Below are 23221 nucleotides of genomic sequence, written 5' to 3' on the forward strand. Positions count from 1 at the left end.
TAATTTGTTTTAGTCATCATCATCATCATCATCAGCCTTTGTCCGTCCACTGTTGAACGTAGGCCTCCCGCATAAGTCTCCATCCTCTTCGATCCTCCGCCTTCCGCATCCAGGTCACTTTTAGTAACAAACCTTAATATGAAGTGGGTTCCGGGGATATATGATAATTAAAAAAAAAAACTTGTGATAAATTCGTACACTTTATAATTATGTACATATCTAATAAAGTTCAAATAAGTACAAATAAGCAATATATACATATATATTTAATAGAACAAAGACTGCCACAAAGAATACTAAATTTCTTTGCGTAAATAAACTGTTTCACTGCTGAGATATCTCAGTTAACCTTATTTCTTACAAACAATCAATCTCATTATCTTCTTTTAATAAATCACGTTTCTTATAAAAACCCCTTTACGATTTGAATAATGACGATTGGGATATCACCGGGCCACCTCCGACAAATCGCTCACTCCTTTCAACAACGTCATTTTTCAATTTGTGCATGTTTTCGGAATGCCCAAAAAATGTACTATATCCCAGCAAAAGCGGCATATTTTTAACTAAATATTTACCCACTACAGGGCAGAAAGTGTTGTTTTTGCATTTTGAATAAAAGGTATTGTTTACTTATTTTTTTAAATATACTAAATATTTTTCAAATGTGGGAAAAACCTTCAGGTTTTACCTAAAAAGATTTGTTGCACAGTAAAAAGGTTCAATAAGTGGCTTGATATTTATTTTTGATACATTGCATTATATTTTTAAACTTTAAAAACGTTCTAAAAAAATACGTTTTTTGATTTATGACGTTATTGAAAGGAGTGAGCGAAATGCAGTCCGGTGCCGAGTACTTGGGTACAAATGGCATGCACCTAATTTTTAAAACCTTCAAATTATTTACAGTTCTATTTAGAATTCGCAGTTGTAATTTAATGGAAATAATAACTTTTAAGGTCGTTTGAAAATTCTCTGATGAATCTTTTCAAGTTTTGTGCTTTTTTTAGATTTTAGAAAATAATCAATTAAAAATATTAATTTGAGGTATTTTATGAGAATGTTAATTACATACTATCGTATATTTGATAAATGTTTTTCAAAGTGTGATTATGTTTCATTATCATTAATTTTTTATTTATATTAATTAATTTTTTAAATAAAATAAGTTTTTGATGTAAAATGTATGCATAGTTCGAGTTCTCAGCACAGAATATCCGAGTGTAAGTCATACAAATCAGAATCGTATAATTTATGTTTTATCAAAATCTTTTATGCAAATCATTCAATAAATAAAGTGAAAAAAACGCATTTCAATAACATAAAACTATTTAAATGTCATGCGTCTTCATTATTAAAAATAATGTTTTTATTAGTTTGTGATGAAAAAAAACTCTTCTATTAGATACACCAAGTGATTTAGTAGATTTATCCTTGGAAAAATTAAGTCAATATATGATTGAATTGTGTATTTTGAAAATGTTATAAGTTGCTATTTCATTTAAAAGTGAAAAAAAATGTCTTCGGTAAAAAAGGAAAAGTTTTTTCTTTTTGATTTTTACTACTTTTAAATGTATGATTATGAAAAAAATAAGCTCGAATTTTATAAGAAAATTTTCTAAAATAATCCCAAACGATTAAGAAGATGCAATTTTACATATTCGTTACTTTTGAATTTTATACTAAATTTTTTAAGATCCATTACTACGGAGAAAGGTTTGAAATTCACTGCCGACAATTTCAGTCTCTGGCTGCCTTTGAAATATAAACCACCGAGTTTTGCCCTATCACCTTTTACATATTGAACAACGAGGAAATGTTTTATCAATAAATCGTTTGTATTCACTTAACCACTTATCCGACGAATTTTGGCGAGAAAATTTGCCGATGAAGAAATCGTCACCAACAAGTCGAAACAAGACTGTCCGAACAGTGCTCGGTTTATTCAATAAAAACAAATGGGTTAATATTTTACACGGGCAAAGCAGAACTGACGAGTCGGTATACGATTAACCTGAACGGTCCTCGGGCTCGTCAAATGCAATACCAACTCCTTGCCCGAATCACGCTCGGGCTACTAAGGGAACTAGTTAACAGGAGCACTAAGAATACTTAATTCATTTTTCAAAAAATTATGACTTGTAACATTTTCGAAATACAAAGTTGAAAATTACCATTTACTTCATTCAATTCAATAAACCTCAACATTTAAACATAAATAAACACGTAATTAAGATCGCAATCGTAATCAAAATAAATTTGCCAAAAGTCGAATGTCAATTGGACTTTTGTATAGATGTTTATCATCTGACAAGACTTGCAATTACATTTCACGCTCGAATCGAGAACAGCGATTCGTGACCCCGGGATAAGGAAGCTGAAGCCATATCACTGAGCTTTAAGAAAATGAAATATTGTTGAACCGATTAATGCGGGATTGACGGTAATTAGTGTTAATCGAACGAGTTTTTATTAAATGGTATACATAACATAATTAAACCGTGGATAATACATCATTTAAATGAATCCTTTGTTGCCATTGTGAGCAATCCTATATGGAGTAAAGTTTCCGCATATAGGTACATATAGTCCCATGAAAAATTGTTTTGACTACCCCCAAATACTGTCAAATTGAACAATATTTCCTTATTACAAGTTTCTTATTGTAATATTTATGATAAAATATCTTTATTTTTTTTTGTACAAAAAGATGAAAGCTGAGCATCCTAGGGCTTACGACGTGGCATTTGGCTTGGCTTAGTTACAAATTCCAATTCCGCTCATAATTGAACATCCGTAATGGATTAATTTTTTAAAGTTGTATTTATGAAAAGGTTTTGGATTACTTTTACATTCGAGTAGTTATTTAATAGATTTGGAAGTATATCTGATAGTGGCGCTATCAGTTGAGAAATACATGAAGGATTTAATAATGGGCAGAATGGTGAACGTGAAAATAATCACTTAAGTCAGGTCGTAAGCCCTGGGATGCTCAGACTTCTTTCGTATAAAATAATGTTCCATCTCAAATTGAGACACCCAAAAATTTATATATCATCCGTTGGGTGAATATTCAAATGTCGGATAGAGTAAATAAAAAAAATATTTATATATAATTATAAATATAAAACTATAGTGAAAAGAACAGGGATAATAAATTATTATAGAATAATTAGATACCTGCATGTAAAATTTAATTCAGTTGCACAAATAAATCATGTAAAACATTTTTTTTGTTAAAGAGAAATATTTATCTTTTCTATAATTTAAAAAAAAAACACTTCAATTTCATACTATTTATGTGAGCCTCGGTGCCTCATTATTAGAAATAGGTATCAAATTGTAGTAGAGTGGGTTCGAACCGAGAAACTCTGACTTAAGAGTCCGCGACACTTATTACGGGACCACAACCCGATACAAAATCGTAAATCGAATAACTCTTTTGAGAAATGGCACATCTTCGCACGATTTAGTAATACAACAATGAATCAGATGGTATTAATGAATCACGAAAATTATTTTTAGATTATTAGTATTTAACCTTTCCCTTCCGGTGCTGAAATAAAACGCGCCTCCCCAGTGTTGGGTAGTCACTACACATTAAAAAAATTAACGATTTCAAATCGGAAAAATATGGACATTCATAGCTAATCCCCTTTATTAATTATAAATGAAGTAAAAAATAATAATAATTATGATTTATTTACTGAAGACATTAAAAAACCATCTGGCAACGCTCACAGAACAAGCACAGGTCCACTCTTATCGAAAGCTCAAGAGCTACTGGCGCCAGCCCACTAGCAAGCCAGAGAACATTGAGCTTTGAGCTCCTCACGCTTGCACAGTGCAAGTATGCAAGAGTGAGATGCGAATATAGTGTCGCGGTTCCCGTAAACTCTTCACGCGCTGTTTATACGCGAATTTGTTTCCGATATTCACAAAATACCTCCAATGTACCTGATAAATTCTGATTATTATCGACATTATTTTTTAAATCAATGCGTTAATATGTTATGTACGAATACCAAAAATTTTAGCCTTGTATTTATTATATTTATAGATATGTTATGGTTATAAGAAGCAATGTGTACAAGGTACACAACACCGGGAAGGGACGGTTAAAAGTGATCCTGCCGAGACAGTTCGGAATTGTATAAGTTCACCGGCGAAATGACATTTCTGTATTCGGCAATAGTATTCACAGTCACAAAAAAATATTTTAGCATACTGATTTCTGCTCAAGGTGCGGACGTGATCCAACACATACGAATTTACATACACATTCGCAATGTATTCAATATCCCATTGGCGCGTAAATTTTTAACTCATTAGCTACCGGTTGTTTGAGTATTGGCACATTGTGTGACATCTTATCCACAAAAAAAATATGAAACCATTTCACTCAATATTGTATTCATAAAGATTTCAAATATTTTGAGATCATCGTTTAAACTGTGAGTATTAAAAAATCTAGTAAATAATTTACCTTATAATGAAAATTTCGATAAAAAATTATTAGATCGATCTACGTGCCTTTTATTCTAGCTCTTCTAGTCAAAACCATTTATTTAAAAAAAAAGTCAATTAATATCGTTTCCAAGTACTTAAATCAATTATATATATATATATATATATATATATATATATATATATATATATATATATATATATATATATATATATATATATATATATATAAATATATATATATATATATATATATATATATATATATATATATATATATATATATATATATATATATATATATATATAAATATATATATATATATATATATATATATATATATATATATATATATATATATATATATATAAATATATATATATATATATATATATATATATATATATATATATATATATATATATATATATATATATATATATATAAATATATATATATATATATATATATATATATATATATATATATATATGTATATATATATATATATATATATATATATATATATATATATATATATATATATATATATATATATATATATATATATATATATATATATATATATATATATATTGATCAAACTTAGCATGCGCAAGTTTACAAATAACCATCTGTGGTGGAATGAGAAAAGGTTTTATTTAGTAGACTCTTTCAATATATTTGTCAATATATTCATCAAAATCTTGCAAAAGTACAGAGAAGATTCTACGGATCTTGGCAAAGATATTGGTTTTATCGAGTCACCGATAATTATTTATAATTAATAAAGGCGCCTAAATAAAAAGACGGGTGTAAAGGTGTTAGACGTTATTGGTTAAAGACCTTTAATAGCTTATATTTTGTCTGGAATCAATTTCGAATGCCGCCATTGTAACCTTTTCCATTTCTCGACACTTGAGAAAACTAAATAATATACAGGGTGTCAAGATTGTACAATGTATGCCAAAATTATCCCCCATGGATGATATAATGAATGTTATTTATAATAGGTACTTACAAGAAATGTAAGATAATCTTATTAATGATTTTTATAATAATATAATAATAATACCCTTATCCGCACCCCAATGGTGCATAGGGCACTGTGTCATATAAAAGCAGTGTTATCTTGATCGTTTACACATGAAGGAAAGGTGATCAGCCCTCCACCAGTCCATGGTAATATTGAATAAATATTAAAGTGAAAAAATCACTTGTATTTACTTTACCCCCTTGGGAATCGAACCCGGGACCTCCAGAACGGTAGCCGAGCATGCTGACTATGACACTACGGAGGCGGACAGAGACAAAGATTTTTATACCAGATAATAATATATTATGTACAATTTTTGCGACGATTAAGATTGCTAGTCAAAGTTTGAAAGTAAATGGTTCATTTCTTTTAACTCGACTAACAAATCGACTGGTTTATGTCATTGGAACGATGTATTGACGATACATGTCATTACCATCAGATATCTAGTAAAAAATATACAGTAAAAATAGTTTTTTAAGGATGATGATCCTAACAAAAGAGAAACAAAACAAACTTTATGTAATAGTGTCAGTTTGAATGATCTTTGAATTTGCTACCGTGAGAGAAATTTACAATAGTTTAATGTAGAGCGGAAATAAGTTTGAAGAACTTTTTTTTCTTTGTCTTAGATCACAGCTATTTCGATGTCTAGTGTACTTGGAGTGGTAGCTGCTGATACCAATTTTGAATCCAACACTGGATGATTTTTTTTTTATTAGATACTGCATAACGAAATCACATAACAAAGAGTTCACACACTGAGTTCCTACTATAATTAATGCATTTTTTCAATGTCCTTTAGTTTTTAGAAAGCATAATTATCACATAATCCGACGAAGAATAAAAACTAGACATCCTGTACATACACACAGGTAGCCTCGAGTCATCAACTCCTTTATCGTGAAATTTTCATCAATTTTAAGTGTTGAAAAATAGAAAATAACATTCTTATATAACAAATGTCATATTACAGAATGAAAATATTCCTGTTTTTTGTTTTCAAAATTAAAAAGAAAGCGGTACTTATCCATTAAAAAATTTGCCAAATTCGACAGTTAATTGACATTGAATTAATTTAAATACAAGATGAATCGTATATCAGAAATATATCGATTGATATTTATAAACGAATAAAATGCAAAGTGAGAGTGACTTTCTTCATACCTGCTAATGAATTTGGTTTGACTCAATTTGTAAACACGTTTGTTGGTTCCTGATAGCTTGTCCGGATTCTCGGCGAAACATTTTTTATTTTTCTCGCTATTTTGTCGAATAACTTTATCTAGGCTAATAGAGAAATTGCATAATTTTGCGCTAAAATATATGAAAATGTCAATATCACGATTCGCCGACTCCGGGCAATGTTTATATTTAGAGACACATTAGCCGAGTTAATTTATCTTAATCGATGACGTAAAAATGAGGGAAATGTATACTGCATCTCTTAAAAATAAAACTGAAGTAAACAGCAGCGAGATGTCTCACGAAAATATTTGACATATTAACGACCGAGAGCATCGCGGGCTTGTAAAATAAAGACATGTCTTTGGACTTACTCCGTTTAAATGTTACGAAAAGGCACTTGTTCGATTACATCACTGACAGAACCTCGTCTTTCGATGGATTTCAGAATTTGGCCATCAATCGGCCGAGGAGCGCGGCGCGAGGAGCGGACTGACGACGGGTGGCGCGGTCGCGGCGGCGGCTAGTCGCGGACTGGCGCGGGCCGCGGACCGCCGAGCTGTCGAGCCGCGAGCCGCGGAGGTGCGTCGCCGGAGAAGGTTTTTCTGCTCGCCAGACGGAAAATTCGACACGCTGGCATTCGGCAGCGTCACCGGAACGGGAAGCGGGGCTTTCCGCGCGGGAAAATCCCTTCGGACGGAACAATGCGAAGAATGCACACTCTTAAATCATCCGCAACGAGAGCGAGTGAGTAACGTCTTGGCGCAAATCGAGCGGTGAAAGGATATGTATAATACAATCTGGAATGTCTTGGTCCGTGCCATTGAAATGGCAAATTAAACGTATTAATGTTACATTTAGTTACTCTTACAAGTCCGGGTATATTTACAGGCATTTGTCCGTCGGAATGTACCTACTTGTCCAAATAAGACTGCGTAAATAAGCGTATCAACTGTAACGAGAGAACGGTACGCCTCAGAAGTACACGAAATATATCCATTGTTTTCATTAGGAAAGAGAATGGGCCGCGAGGACTCTTTCAATTGGTGGTGTTGTTTTGCTCGAAGCGTGTTCCGAGGTGGGCATATCGGATTATGATTGCTTGAGGCTATCAGGAAAGAGTGGTCAGAGTACAATTGTCTCAAGGTTTCTCCTTCAGTGCCTTACTGTCGCCCGCACGAGGCGAGAACAGAACAATGAGATAGCCATCTAAACTCGCGATTGTTATACAAACACTTAAATGATCATTTTCTCAACATACACATCCCAAAATAAGGTAAAAAGTATTGATAAAATGTATAAAATCCGATTATTCTACTTGTATCTATATCTATATCATAGTGACCATTTTGACAGCGATTGTGACCACAAATAATTCATGGAAGGATTTCCGTTCCTCCCGATACGTCGGGACATGTCATTGTTGACTCCTGCGATCTGACTTCTAGAAGACCCAGAAAAATTCCCGATATTCAGTTGTTAAATAATGAATGTTTTTTTTACAATCTGAACAGAGGAACGCGAATTTTCTACATTTCTGAAGAGAATTCTGAAAGTCTTAAAAAATTCTTAAGATTGAAAATAAATTATAACAATCCGAAAATATTTGCCTTTCCCGTAGTCTTATTTTTGATTTCTACTCTCATAAAATAATCTCCTATAATATCAATACAAATAGATCTTCAAACGGACTGAAAAAAATATGAAAACCTTAATATAATCAATGAGCAAAAAAATCAGAAATCCCCAGGTCATTGAATACTTTAAAAATATTGAATTGAATATTGAATTAAAAAGAATGAAATGAAGTTTTTTCAGCAAAGAAAAAATAATATTTATGGATATAAAATAATTGATGTATGTACATATAAAGATACATACAGAAAAATATGTACGAAATCTTATAAAATATGAAGAATGAAGGAGCTGAGTGAATTTAAAATGAAAAATTCAAATTATTATGTGAGTAATTAATAATTTATTAAAATACGTAGGTACCTGATACTAGTATAATTAAGTAATAATATAATTGTGTATTTGACAAGACTTGTATTTGACAAGACTTTGACAATTCTTAGTATTAAACGTTACATATTTCAAAATGCATATTTTATTAAATGTATATTTCTTGTAAGTATAATTGTAATGAGTTAACTAACATAAAAGCAGTAATTTTTCATTTATATTTCCCTTTAGGGTTCCAAAAAATATATGGAATACCCTAATATGAAGTTTACGAGAAAATAGATGTTGAGACATTATTCGTACGGGTTTGCGGCTTGCCTGGCCGAACGAATCTCTCACACCAATCTGAATTTATCAAGTTCAAACTAAAATATTTATCATTTTGATAATAATGAAGGTCCAATTCTATAACTAGGGTTAGTAATTAGTTTAAGTAAATTCGTATTAATCTTAAGGTACCCGAGAAATTGTTTATGTTAAACTATTTCGGATTCAATAGATTTATCCGACAAAAAATACCAAAGCTGTTCTAAGAAAAACGATTGATATTTGAATACATGTAATAACAACACATAATATATTTTGATGACAAACCTCTTTTGGATCTGGGATATTGATATATTTATGAAGAATGTTTGCAAAGACGGAGTGGTGTGGCGGTTCTATTGTCTCTGCCTACCCCTCAGGGAAAGCGGCGTGAAAGTTAGTTAGTTTTGATTACTTATATTTTTATTATTATTATATATTATAAAATATCGTTTATTATCATAATACTGTGAAGTTTATTTTATACAAAAAAGTTAAAAAATTATAATAAAAAATTTATAAAAAAAAATCATAATTTAAAGCTTTAAATAATTACTATAATTTTCCATTATAAATATCAAAGAAGCAATTCATATCGCATTCAATTAATTACTACGGGTTAAGTTAATTACATTGTAAGCAGGATGATATACACGGAGCACAGAAACGTCGCGGAGGTATCGTCATGTCATTACAGCTGAAAAATCTCACGCTTCTTACATAGAGCAATAATTTTCGCGTCCATCCTCTCATTCCAACACATTGGCCTTGTGTTTGCCATCTCACTCTCTCTCGTGTATTAGACGTCATAGTCGAAGCATTTTATCACTGTAACACTTTCCATTTCATTGACGAAAGCGAGCTTCATGCGCGTCTAGTTGTAATGCCATGTTCGGATAGTGATCATTATATTTAACGTTGTAAAGGTCACACAAAAAATACGTTTTTAATAAAACCCTCAAATAAATGTTATCTTATAAAGTACCTGAATAAATTTTAAATGATTATTGAGTAATGACTATTTAAGATATTGGGATGGAAAATGATATTTTCACCATCTTTTTTGGATCGAAATAAAAAATATATATATTTATATATATATATATATATATATATATATATATATATATATATATATATATATATATATATATATATATATATATATATATATATATATATATATATATAATATATATGTGTGTTTGTGTGTGTGTGTGTGTCTGTATGGTAGCAAACAGTGTATCGCACATGTTCCGTGGCTCACGATCGCGCTCGATGGTAGTAAAATGCCATCTTCTGCGTCGCGACGGACCTATTGAAGTGGGTACCATCTCTCCTACTCTAGTTTAGTATCTGTGGGTCGCACTTACGACATACACCTTCACATATTGCATACTTGCCTTTTACTCGTCTCAATTATTCCATAATTACATTCTCATAGTCATGACATCCATTTTTTTGGCAATCCATCCCAAGGAAGATGTTGTTATAATTTATATTTCAAGTAATAAATTTGTGATTTTCTATTTTATAATTAAAATTTATATATATATATATATATATATATATATATATATATATATATATATATATATATATATATATATATATATATATATATATATATATATATATATACAACATTTTGAGTGTGTCCAAATACTTGATTTCTCATGTGTGTGATTATAATCCAGGATTCGGATCTCACATACTAATATAAGAGTTTCTGCTTAATAAAAAAGCTTCTTTACATCTCACCAATAGATGTCTCTAGTGAAGTTCTAGTGATTCATGAACAAGGTTTCTAAATTGGTTCATATATATATATATATAACTTCCAAGAATTTGAGTAGTGTGGTTGTCAATAATGGGTAGAATTGGTGAATGTTACACGTGTGTAAAGTGATCACTTAAACCAGCCTATGACGGTCGTAAGCCCCGTAAATGCCCAGACTTCCATATTCTTCTTCATCTTTGATGAGATGTCAAAAAATAATATATATATATATATATATATATATATATATATATATATATATATATATATATATATATATATATATATATATATATATATATATATATATAAATATATATATATATATATATATATATATATATATATATATATATATATATATATATATATATATATATAAGTAAAGAGAATTTTGTCACCTTTTGATAAAGCAGCCTCTTTACTTTAAATAATAAAAAATTAAAAAAAATATCCACTTCACAATTTTTTAAATTTTTATTTATAAAAAAAGGGTATTCAAAAACAAAATTGGAAGGTTAGTTTTGCGCCACTCTGAATTTATTTGTATACTACACCTGTCTAGTTCATAAATGTCAAATATGATTGCATTTGCAAAAAAATAAATAAATCGAAAGTGATTAATTTTGTGCCACCCTGTATATGTTATATTAACACATATTTAAATTAATCTTTAATTTGATTTTGTACTTCGACAGATAGTGTAAAACTTTCCTCTCATAAAAACCAGGTGATTTAACGCAATTCCGCTGCGAGGTGATATAATGCATGTATTGTAATTCCGCTGCATGTATTGACAGTTTAAAACAACAAATAAACCTACAGTTTAAAAAGTAAATGTCCGGGTAGTTGAAAAGCTGTGCTTTGCAGTCAAAATAATAAAATAAATTCCACCGGAATCAAATAACATTGATTGAGTGTCCGGGTTACATTGAGTTCTTCCTGGTTACATTACAATTATATAGATTTTGGTTTTCCCCAAAGCGGTTCACGCTATAACCATATAGGCAACTTTGTAGATAAAATATAATGTGATCTATCTAGCATTGTATACGTTTCTTTGTCTATTTCTATATTAAGTTGACATCAAGCTGGTGAATTGTAGAAGTACGTGTAGGTCCTGTAAACAAGAATGTCTGAATGGATGTCACATAGCTTTTGTATTAATTGTTGTAAATGGGTTGCGATGCCGTGTTATTTTTTTTAATCCAATGATGTAGTGATTGACGGATGTCACGACTATTGCGGTAAGTGTGTCTAAGCACGCGAACCTCTATAAAGCCAGCGAATTGAATGGGCGAATTTTACAATTTCACCTTGTACGTTTTAGAGCTCAAAAAAAAATTTTTTTACAACATTTTAAGTGTGTCCAAATAATATTATAATACATATTATAATCCAAGATTCGGACCTCATATACTAATATAAGAGTTTCTGCTTAGTAAAAAGCTTCTTTACATCTCACCAATAGATGTCTCTAGTGAAGTTCTAGTGATTCAAGAACAAGGTTTCTAAATTGGTTCATGTATATAGAACTTCCAAGTGGTTGTCAAAAATGGGTAGAATTGGTGAATGTTGCAGTGTGTAAAGCGATCACTTAAACCAGCCTATGACGGTTGTCAGCCCCGTAAATGCCCAGACTTCCTGTATTTCTATATTCTTCTTCACCTTTGATGAGATGTCAAAAAATAAATTTAAATATATCGTTTCAAGCGAAAAACAATTATTCCAATAAAAAAGAGGAATCAATGTTATTTTCACTAAAGTCAGTATCTGAAAGTGTGATTCTATTTCAATTTTAGGATTCTTATTCTCAATCACACTTGTAATTACAGTGCCATTTACAGTATATTTCTTATCATTTCAAAGGGAGAGATTTAAATTGAAAGGAGAATGTGCAAAAGAGGGTATTCAGTTGACAAAAATTGATGAGGCAATGGGACATGAGAATCTATCGGATTTGGTGGTGTCTTATTTGGAAAATGTGACAAAACGAATTAGATAAATAAATGAGCTATGTCATGGATCTTGATTGATGGATATAAACTAAATATGCTATGAATCCTTGTACATAATAGGCAAGTAAAATTTTCTAAGGCAACTAACAAATTAAAAAATTAATAAATCTCAATATCAAAATATTTTATTATATTTTAATATTAATTAATTTTTTATTTTATTTATTATTTTACACGTATTATTTATATACTCAAACAGACCCAATTATTTAACGTACAACATCAATTTTGAGTGTATTTTAAAATATTTTTATGTATATAAGTACGTAAAAAACAAAAAATACACCACAAATCAATATTTAACACACGTAAAATTTCAAATAAAATTAAACCCATAAGTTAAGTAAGCAAATCATTTCCTATAACTGAATACTTTTGTATTTTTTTTATTTATTTTTTAGATTAAAAATGATATAAGGAATATAAATGTTACATATTATCAGATACTAATTGGACCATTAAAGTTTTAGGAAAGCCGATATACCAATACCTTCTTTAGAAGACGTCGCGTCAGAAAAATTGATTAAATGTGCACACAGCGATTCAAGATGAGTAATAAATGAGTCCAGTAAAACTTACGTAGAAAAAAATCCTTTAACCACTCTCATCGATTCCTCTCCTTTCCTTTTCCTTCCTGCAAATTCTATTTTTTATACCATATCCTTACCCTTTTACTCTCTTCCTCACACATACACTCCCACTCTTTTTTTTATTTTTTATTTATATCTTGTTTTAATAGTTATTATAACATAAATGTGGAATTGTTTAATTGGCTTTATTTTTTATTAATGTAACTATTTTTGTTGATGAAATATATAATAATAATAATAAACCCTTATCCGCACCGCAATGGTGCATAGGGCACTGCGTCATATAAACGCAGTGTTATCTTGATCGTTTACACATGAAGGAAAGGTGATCAGCCCTCCGCTTCAGGTACCAGTCCAGGGTAATATTGAATAAATATGACAGTGAAAAAATCACTTAAATTTATTTTACCCCCCTTGGGAATCGAACCCGGGACCTCCAGAACGGTAGCCGAGAGTGCTGACCATTACACTACGGAGGCGGACAGTGTAATGTTTATTATTGTTTAAGTAACTGAAACTAACTAACTAACTAACCAACTCGACGCTTTCCCGCAGGGGTAGGCAGAGAGAATCGAACGCCACACCACTCTGTCTTTGCAAACATTATTTGCCTCTTCTACATTCATGCATCTCCTCATACATACCCGATGATTATTACAACTTTTATTATTGCTTTCAAGTATTTGACATATCTGAGTGTGCCAAGTTTTCCTCGGTCTTCCTCTGTAACTAATGCAAATATTTTTTTATAATATACTTTTTCAAATGTAAAGCTGTAGGTACAATTCCCGAACAAATAAAATAAAATAAAATATCTGCGACAATCTGAATGTACGAGTTTGTCCTGTACATACATTAGTATACGGAATGATAATGTTTCGATACGAATAGTGTCAACAATAAATGCCACGTTCTCCATATAGCTCCGAGGTCACAGCGGACAACAGATCGCAATCTGGAGCGGAAAGCAATGGAATTCCTAACACAAGGTTCCGTCTCAGCCTCCACCCGTTGCGTGTCACAATATCGGTTGTACAACTCCTTCCCCACCGGTAAGTTCAAACAGTTCCTACTTCTTTATTGTCTCAGCCTCCTGGGCGTGGCCTTCGGACGCGTGTCAGATGCTGTCTTGCGGACAAGTGACCGCTCATTAACCCCTTGTGTGATTTGCCCGATTACAATTCTTTATTTTAGTGCTTTCACACCAACATGGTTAGATTAACGCAGAGAACATCATAGTCTAAGCTTAACTCGAAGGTGCACAGTTTACACCCGCGCTGTGCCAGGCGGGTTTCCCGCAAGGTGTCGGACCCTCCCAACACTCGGACACTGGGGTACCTCTAGAAAATTTGGTGATCTTGTATTATTTAGATTGACAGTGACAGGTATATTGAAAGCTTTTAAATGTAAATTCACAGTAAAATCGGGATACAATTTTATATTGTTTCACATTTTCAATAAATTTTGCAACATAGTTCAAAAAAATATTGCTTAGCAAAAGCAGATCTGTCAGGAAGCCTAGATGCTTCTGTATCAGATCTGGGCATGCGGTGGGACAGCTTTCAATGCCCGATTACAATTCGGGTAGGTATTTTGCTGACACAGTGATTTACCCTACTGCCCACTTTTTAAAAAAAATTACCTAACGTCCAAGTGACTCTGAAATCTACCTACGACTTATGCAACACAGCTTATCATGACCCTGCTCAGGCTTCAACTTTTTAAGTTTCGTAGCCTATGTCTACTCGTGAGTGGATTTACTCTTTATGTTTAAAGTAACTATAATTTCATGTAATTCATGAGTGAAAATTCTAGGCAAAAACACATCCTACACAATTTTTTTTATGGCGATTTGCCCGAACCCATTCAGTCATTCCCCCACCATTCTTATCCATTCTTTTTTTGCTTTTTTTTCTTTCCTAATATTGTTTATTTATGTTTTATACTGATTTATTATATTTCAAAATATAATAATGAAAAAAAATGGTTGCTTTTTTGATCCAGTTTTTCCAAGACAACAGAAGTGGTTAATAATGACCATGTGTGTTAAAAGCGAAGGATCCCAAACTTATTTGACCCATGACCCCCCTTTCAGACACAAAATAGGCCCCCCCCTGTATTATCTTTTCATTGCCGTAATGCGTCCTGGCAACATCAATAAAAGTTTGAAAGTGCTTCTTCGTTTAAATAGAACGTGATCATTGCGAGGTTTGTTTTTCATTTACAGTTTAAGACTATTTTTTTAGACCCAATATATTTTTTTATTTGGTAGTCATCCAGAGAGAGGATGTTTCTGTCAGTGTCAAATCTTATTTTTATTTACAAACAAAATAACAATATTTATGATGTCATCTGTTGATACAGACCAATCCGCAGGATTGAGACCAGAGAGAGAGAACAATATTTAAAAAATCCGTTTAGGTTAATCATTTTAGAAATTATGACTTTTTATTAAAATATTATCACTATTTAAGTCCGCTTCCATATTGGCTAGCTCGCTAGGCTACCATACTAGAGGTCCCGGGTTCGATCCTCAAGAAGGTAAGAATAAATATTAGTGATTTTTAAGTGTAATATTTATTTAATATCACCCTAGACTGGTACCCGAAACGCAAGTCTAATCACCTTTCCTTCGTGTATTTAATGATAAAGATAACATTGCTTGTATATGATTCAGTGCCCTATTCACAGGAGCATGCATTCCATATAGGCAGAAAAGCAGTGCTTATCCTAACTTAACTAACCCGCGTGACATATAAGAACGCAACCAGTATCTACCCTACCCTACTAAGTAGTACCTAGCTTACCTTACTACCTACCTCTACTGCCTTCATATAAGTATTTACTCGTATTTTGTATATCAACATTTAAATTAATTAAAAATATCAGTCCAGTCAAAATTGCTAAAAACGTGAACGTATATTAATTGGTAAAATTTTTAAATACACTTTGAATATAAGTTGAACATTAATATGAATTTATAGATTTGGCGTTTAATTTGCAAGACTCCATTTCAATTTACATATTGAATATTAAAAATAAACACTGATTTTTAGAGTCTACTAAATTGTAATTTCTAGCTAAAAACATATGATATTTTTTTGACAATTGTTTGTTTAGTTATGACATTAGTTTGCCATAACAAGGCGAAACAATTATCACAAATTTTATTTTTATGTTTTTTCACAATAAAATACAATTAAGTAGACTCTAAATATCAGTGTTTGATTTTAACATTTAATATATAAATACATATGAATCTTGGGTAGCCGATAATCCAGATTCGCGTGTCGTCACGGCCGACTAAGTGACATTTATTCTCGCGGAGTCGGGCTTTGGCTAATTTCAACATATGAATTTCTTTTTTTATTGTTAATATTCCTACAGCGCTATCGCCAACACCATAAACAGATTTATTACGAATTCCTCCGAAAGGTCAGGATATATGTGCGGATTTTAACGACGTTGGATTTATGGTGTTATATCAGAATTAGTAACGTCATTTAGGAGATATAATACTAAGATAACTCAACATCACTTGGATTTATACTACGTCGTTATAGTAGAGGTTGGCCACCCTGCTAGCTCGTGAAACGGAGATATGCATAGATAAAAAGAATATGGAGTATTTACAGAGCTAACGACCAGTCATAGGCTGGTTAAGTGATCACTTTACTCAAGTGTAACAACATTCACAACTCTACCCATGATTGATAATCAAAGTACTCAATTTTTGGAACACATTTATAAAAACAGTCTATAATATAAATGGTCAACATTAAATTATCAAACGTTGACCGCTCCACGGCAATAAAAATGTTAGGGACTATTATTCTGAGGCATGTTTGGCTTAAACATGTTTTTTTCAGTGTCCTATTATAGGTAGGATGTCAAATACGTGGTATGAATAACCCTGTCAATTTAGTTTAATGTTTAAACCATACCTACGCTGATGTGTGTAACTGACTTTATGATATAAAAGTAAGTACCTAATATTTAATCCGGATCTTGTTTTCACTCTGGATTCGGTGTTGTCTTGCAGCCACTTCCTCGTGCCTGCGGCCACAGCCGGGTTGAACATTTCCACAAATTAGTATGTGATACATACTCGAATCTCGTACACTACCAGTTGACAGTTATCACTCGATCTATAAGGCAACACGTTGACGCTATCATTCATCAGTCACCAAACAAGTTCAAAGTTTTGTTTCCAATCCGAAGGTTGTCACGGATGGATAGAAGTGGTATCGGACACACCTCAATGCTTTTGTCTATTACGCTATTAGTTTTTATTCTTCATGTTTTGTTAGCGCTTGTAAACGCCTATCTGGATATGCAAAATTGAGATGTTTGAAGGCAGAGAATGAAGGTATTATGATACATATAAGCACAGTAACTTCTTCTCCTTCTTCATGGGCTATTTGTCCTCCACTGCTGTACATATAGGCCTCTTGTATCTTTTCGTTTCCTTCGGTCGGTTGCTACTTGAAGACAGTTTCTACCCCTCACAGCGGCTATGTCATCGCACCATCTCTTTTGAGGTCTTCAGACGCTTCTGTACTTCTCCCAAAGTCACCATCTTAAAAAAAATGGGGTCCATCTTGTGAGGTACATTACCATACGTTATAATTACCCTTCTCAGAAAATTTAGTCATAGTAAATTTTTCCAACGATTAAATAAATCATACTCAACCAGACTATATTTGAATACTTATTTCAAATATAAGTTTAGGTGCCATGAAAAAGGAAAGCTGTAGTACAAGTAAATATACACGCCAGTCTTAATCTTATAATTATATGATAGTTTTTATAATTAATGGTATTAGACCTTAAATTGGGGAATAGGCGTTGACATATCGCTCACTCCTTTCAACAACGTCATATATCAAAATTCGTCAATTTACAGTTGTATATGTTTTTGGAATGTCCAAAAAATGTACTACATCTCAGCAAAAGCGGCATATTTTTTACCTAATATTTAACCGCTACAGGGCAGAAAGTGTTGTTTTTGCATTTTGAAGAAGGGGTATAGTTTAATTATTTTTTCAAATATACATAATATTTGTAAATGGAAAAAAAACATTCAGATTTTACTTTAAAAGATCTGTTGCATAGTAAAAAGTTCAAAAAAAGGCTTGATATTAATTTTTAATACCTACAATTTATTCTATTTTCAAACATTAAAATAAAGTTTTTTGATATATGACGTGGTTGAAAGGGTGAGCGATATATCAAACGAAAATATAATACTAAAAACCTTTCTTTTTTGTAATAACTCGCAGTATCCATTTTAAGAGGCTTTTAAGTAAGTAGGTTGAGTTAAGATAGGGAAGATTAATATTAAAAAAAAAATCACAAACACTCAGACCAGTTAAAAATTAATCTTGAATTCATTTCGCAATTGGCAGGAATCGATTCTGCGACGTCAGTTCTAGTTCTTTTGATTTTATTGTTTGTTTTGGCACTCAAATCCTTTTGTGTGCTTTTTTAATTTTCATAAGTCATCAAATCACTGTATATATATATATATATATATATATATATATATATATATATATATATATATATATATATATATATATATATATATATATATATATATGTATATATATATGTATATATATATATTTAAATATATATATATATATATATATATATATATATATATATATATATATATATATATATATATATATATATATATATATATGTATAAATGTTTATATATTTAACATATCGTGGGTACTGGCATAAAACGTTAACAAGAAAATATTATATTTTGACTTAATGATGGGTAAAGTTTTCAACGTTCTATAAAATGGCAATATGCACTAAGTAGTTTAAAATGTCATATTTATCATATGTGGTTTCAAAAGTAAATTCAACTGTAAACTTAATAAAGGGTATTTTATTTAGGCTAAAAGCTTTAAATAACAGGGATTATTCAAACAGGGATTTTAGAGTTAACATTTTTTGCCATTATACCCACGACATGGTCATGAAAGGAAAAGAGTTGAAGAAAGGTAAGGAGATAAAAATAATTATAATAAATATTTTTCAATGTAAATACTTAAAAAAATGTTCCGATAAATGTTGCAAAAAAAAAATTATGTGCGCAGCAATACGTCTGGCTTCTCGTAGAGCCGGTCGCATCATAATTTTAACGTTTCGGACCTCACCCTTAAATCCATACACTGCTATACAAGGTTCAAACTTTGACCACAAGCCGGTATTTGGTTGGTTGGAAGATGTCGTTTTTGAAAAATAGCCCATCAATGCATATATATTCTGTACAAGAAGTCGAATGTAAAAATAAATAAAATTATATAAATCTCAACGATATTCGTAACCATGCCTGCTTTCACAAAAAGGTTGATAAGTATTATATTTTTTTTTTTAAATAAATTTATTTGGCAGTCACCCGGTGAAAGGATGTCATTTTATAATATATATTGTTTGATCTATCGACACCCCGCGTAATAAAATTGTTATACCCAGAAAAAATCACCAAGGAAAGAGTTATTATTCATCAGTTATGTAAATCAAACCTACGTTTATAAATGTAAAGCAAAGTTTCTTATAAATATTTATATCAATGGTTCTTAAACTTTTTCGTCCAGTGCTTCCTAAAACTATAGGTAAAAAAGGTTTAAATAGTATTCCTACAATTTCTGAAAACGAGTTATTGTATATTTTTAAATCCCCTCAGCGCTGCCTAACGTTAGAATGTATATTTTCCCTGTCTTCCTATTAGTTCAATTCCCGGACAATTTTTTTTTCGCTCCCTACGTCCGGAAGCTGTTTTTTTGTTCCTTAATGAAGCTCATCTTTACCTTACTTTCTTACTTACATGCACTTTGATTCTTTCTTGATTTTCATTGTTCTTTATTTTGCTTCAAAATATTAACAGTATTAATGACGTTTTTTATGGTCTGTGGTTCATAAGAATATAAAAGGAAAAGAGAACCAAAATGATCAACTGCAAAGTGTTTCATTATAGCAAGCACATTAAGGTTAACTTAAAAAAAAATATATATATATACATATATATATATATATATATATATATATATATATATATATATATATATATAAATATATATATATGTATATATATATATATATATATATATATATATATATATATATATATATATATATATATATATATATATATATATATATGTATATATATCTGGAAAAAATATATTTATATACTTTTTCAACTCCTTACCTTTCAATAACTCTTTTCTTTTCAAGACCATATAATTATTTCAAAGAAAAACTTATTTTTTCCACGCAATAATGGTGTTTTAAGAAAAAAAAACAATTACGTAAAATGTTAAGAGAAAATCAAGTTGCGGCTTAACGAATGCCGAGCCTTAAAGGCGTTGAACCAACCAGCCGAAATCTTTATCCTAGATTAATAAGATTTTTTTAAATTGTTCATAAAAAGTAGATTAAACCTTTACCCTTTTGAGTTTATACAAAAAATGATATACATACTTACAGTATTTGAAGTCACTGTAGAAGTTATGTGACTTGTTTAATCTAGTAATAGTATAATATAAAACAGTTGTCAGTTTGCTAAATACACGAGAATAGTTTTTTTTTTTAACTAATTGGTTGCCGTCCAAGTTTTAGTTTATCACTCTGTTTAAGCCTACTGCGTTGATGATAAATGGGTCGCCGTTATTGTCGATACTAATAGCTTTTTACATAATTGAGTACGCGACCAAATTAGATTTTTTATTATTATTTATTTATGGCGGACAACGAACTGGCATTGAATGGTTCCGAACTAGTAACCTTGCAAGTTGGGTGGGGCTGTAATGTTACTATGTCCCTGACTTTCAACCGGAAAAGTTCGCAAATATTACATTTGTAATTCGTAAATCTTATAAATTTATGTGCCTTGCGTGAAATGTACCTACTTTAGCGCTTTCGTAGGAAGCTTATACGATATTCTGGATTCAATAACTTGTGATCTAGTCTATATTGTGAATGTACATATCGCTCACTTCTTTCAACAACGTTATATATTCGAAACACTTGATTTTTCAGGAGATCAAGTTTAAAAATGTAATGAAATGTATTAAAAATAAATATCAAGCCATTTATTTAACTTTTCACTGTGCAACAGATCTTTTTAGGTAAAACCTGAATGTTTTTTTCTCCATTTGAAAAATATTCAGTACATTTAAAAAAATAATTAAACACTACCTTTTCTTCAAAAAACAAAAACAACACTTTCTGCCCTGTAGCGGGTTAATATTAAGTTAAAAATATGCCGCTTTTTTTGGGCATTCCGAAAACATGCCCAACTGAAAATTTTCGATTTTTGATATATGACGTTGAAAGGAGTGAGCGATATGTTAATATCTTTTTATTTATTTTTATTTATTTAATTCAAGTTATTTTTATAAATACAATTTGATATGGCAAAATTATAATTATAGTTTCGATGTGCCTCTTCAAAAAAAGACTGAGCTCTTGCATTTTTTTAATTACAAGTAAACTGATCACATCAACCAGCCTATGACGATCGTAAGTCCTTTAAATGCTATGACTTCCATATTCTTCTTCATCTATGCTGAGATGTCATAAATAATGTAAAAAATAAATCCTAATTGGAGATAATCCAGATTTGTGAACAAGTATTTGGACACACTCAAAATGTTGTAAATACTTAGTAAACGCGTGCACGCTTAGTAAATCTCAGTGAATGTTTTATTTTTTTCATTAACTGATTTGGCAGTCAATTTGTGGTAATATCTATCCATTTTGAAGGCTGAGATTTAAAACAATCTCAAAAGTTTAACGCCAGAACGCGAACGGAAGCACTAGGAGACGGACGTAAGAACGCATGCAATCAAATAATACATATAAGTACTAAGTACATTTATTGGATTTTTAAAAAATATATTATAAATTGAAAAAACATGTTTAAAATTACAAAAATTTACTTCTTACCTTTCAACTCTTTTTTTCCATATGTTTATTTCGAAGAAACTTATTTTTGTTGAATATTACCTAGGTTTAAAGAAAATTAAGTTGCAGGCTATCGAATATCCCACCTTAAAGTTGAAAATGAGGCGAATCAAAGATTCTGCAGAGGCTTCAGAAGATCAGTAATTTCACCATCGGCTATAGGATTCCAAGTGTCAAGAATATTTTTATTTTATTTTTATTAAAGGGAATTATTTTTTTGTTTATATTATTTACAAAAATACTGCAATTTCATATTATTTATGTGAGCCTAAGCGGCTCATTATTAGAAATAGGTATCAAATTGTGGTAGAGTGGGTTAGAACCGAGGAATTCTGACTCAAGAGTCCGCGACACTAACCACGGTACCACAGTCTGACACTATGTATAATATAATAAAACCCTTATCCGCACCCTAATGGTGCATAGGGTAATAAATCCTAATTGGAGATAATCCAGATTTGTGAACAAGTGTTTGGACATCCTCAAAATGTAGTATAAGCATACTGTATTTATTAAATACTTTGTGTCGCTTAACCATTTTTTAAATAAAGATAATATTTTTCATGTATAGATAACCTATTATTATTATTATTTTTTTGACATCTCATCAAAGATGAAGAAGAATATGGAAGTCTGGGCATTTACGGGGCTGACGACCGTCATCGGCTGGTTTAAGTGATCACTTTACACGTGTAACATTCACCAATTCTACCCATTATTGACAACCACACTACTCAAATTCTTGGAAGTTCTTTATATATGAACCAATTTAGAAACCTTGTTCTTGAATCACTAGAACTTCACTAGAGACATCTATTGGTGAGATGTAAAATATGAAAATAACTCCTGTAATTGGAGATAATCCAGATTTTGTGAACAAGT

At 30.9% G+C, this 23221-nt stretch overlaps 1 protein-coding gene across 1 annotated transcript in view; it reads right to left on the reverse strand.

Annotated features, from left to right (window-relative positions):
- spz3 (Spaetzle domain-containing protein 3) overlaps nt 1-7225 on the reverse strand; it is a 71480-nt gene extending 64255 nt beyond the window's left edge. The window contains exon 1 of the mRNA XM_088268697.1: nt 7064-7225. The gene's annotated coding sequence lies outside the window, so the exon portion shown is untranslated. The remainder of the gene's footprint in view (nt 1-7063) is intronic.
- Nucleotides 7226-23221: the final 15996 nt, after the last annotated feature.

This window comes from Brachycentrus maculatus, unplaced genomic scaffold (assembly GCF_059751285.1).
Source record: "Brachycentrus maculatus isolate JH-2025_06_01 unplaced genomic scaffold, ASM5975128v1 h1tg000326l, whole genome shotgun sequence".
In the NCBI taxonomy this organism is placed as follows: Eukaryota; Metazoa; Arthropoda; class Insecta; order Trichoptera; family Brachycentridae; genus Brachycentrus; species Brachycentrus maculatus.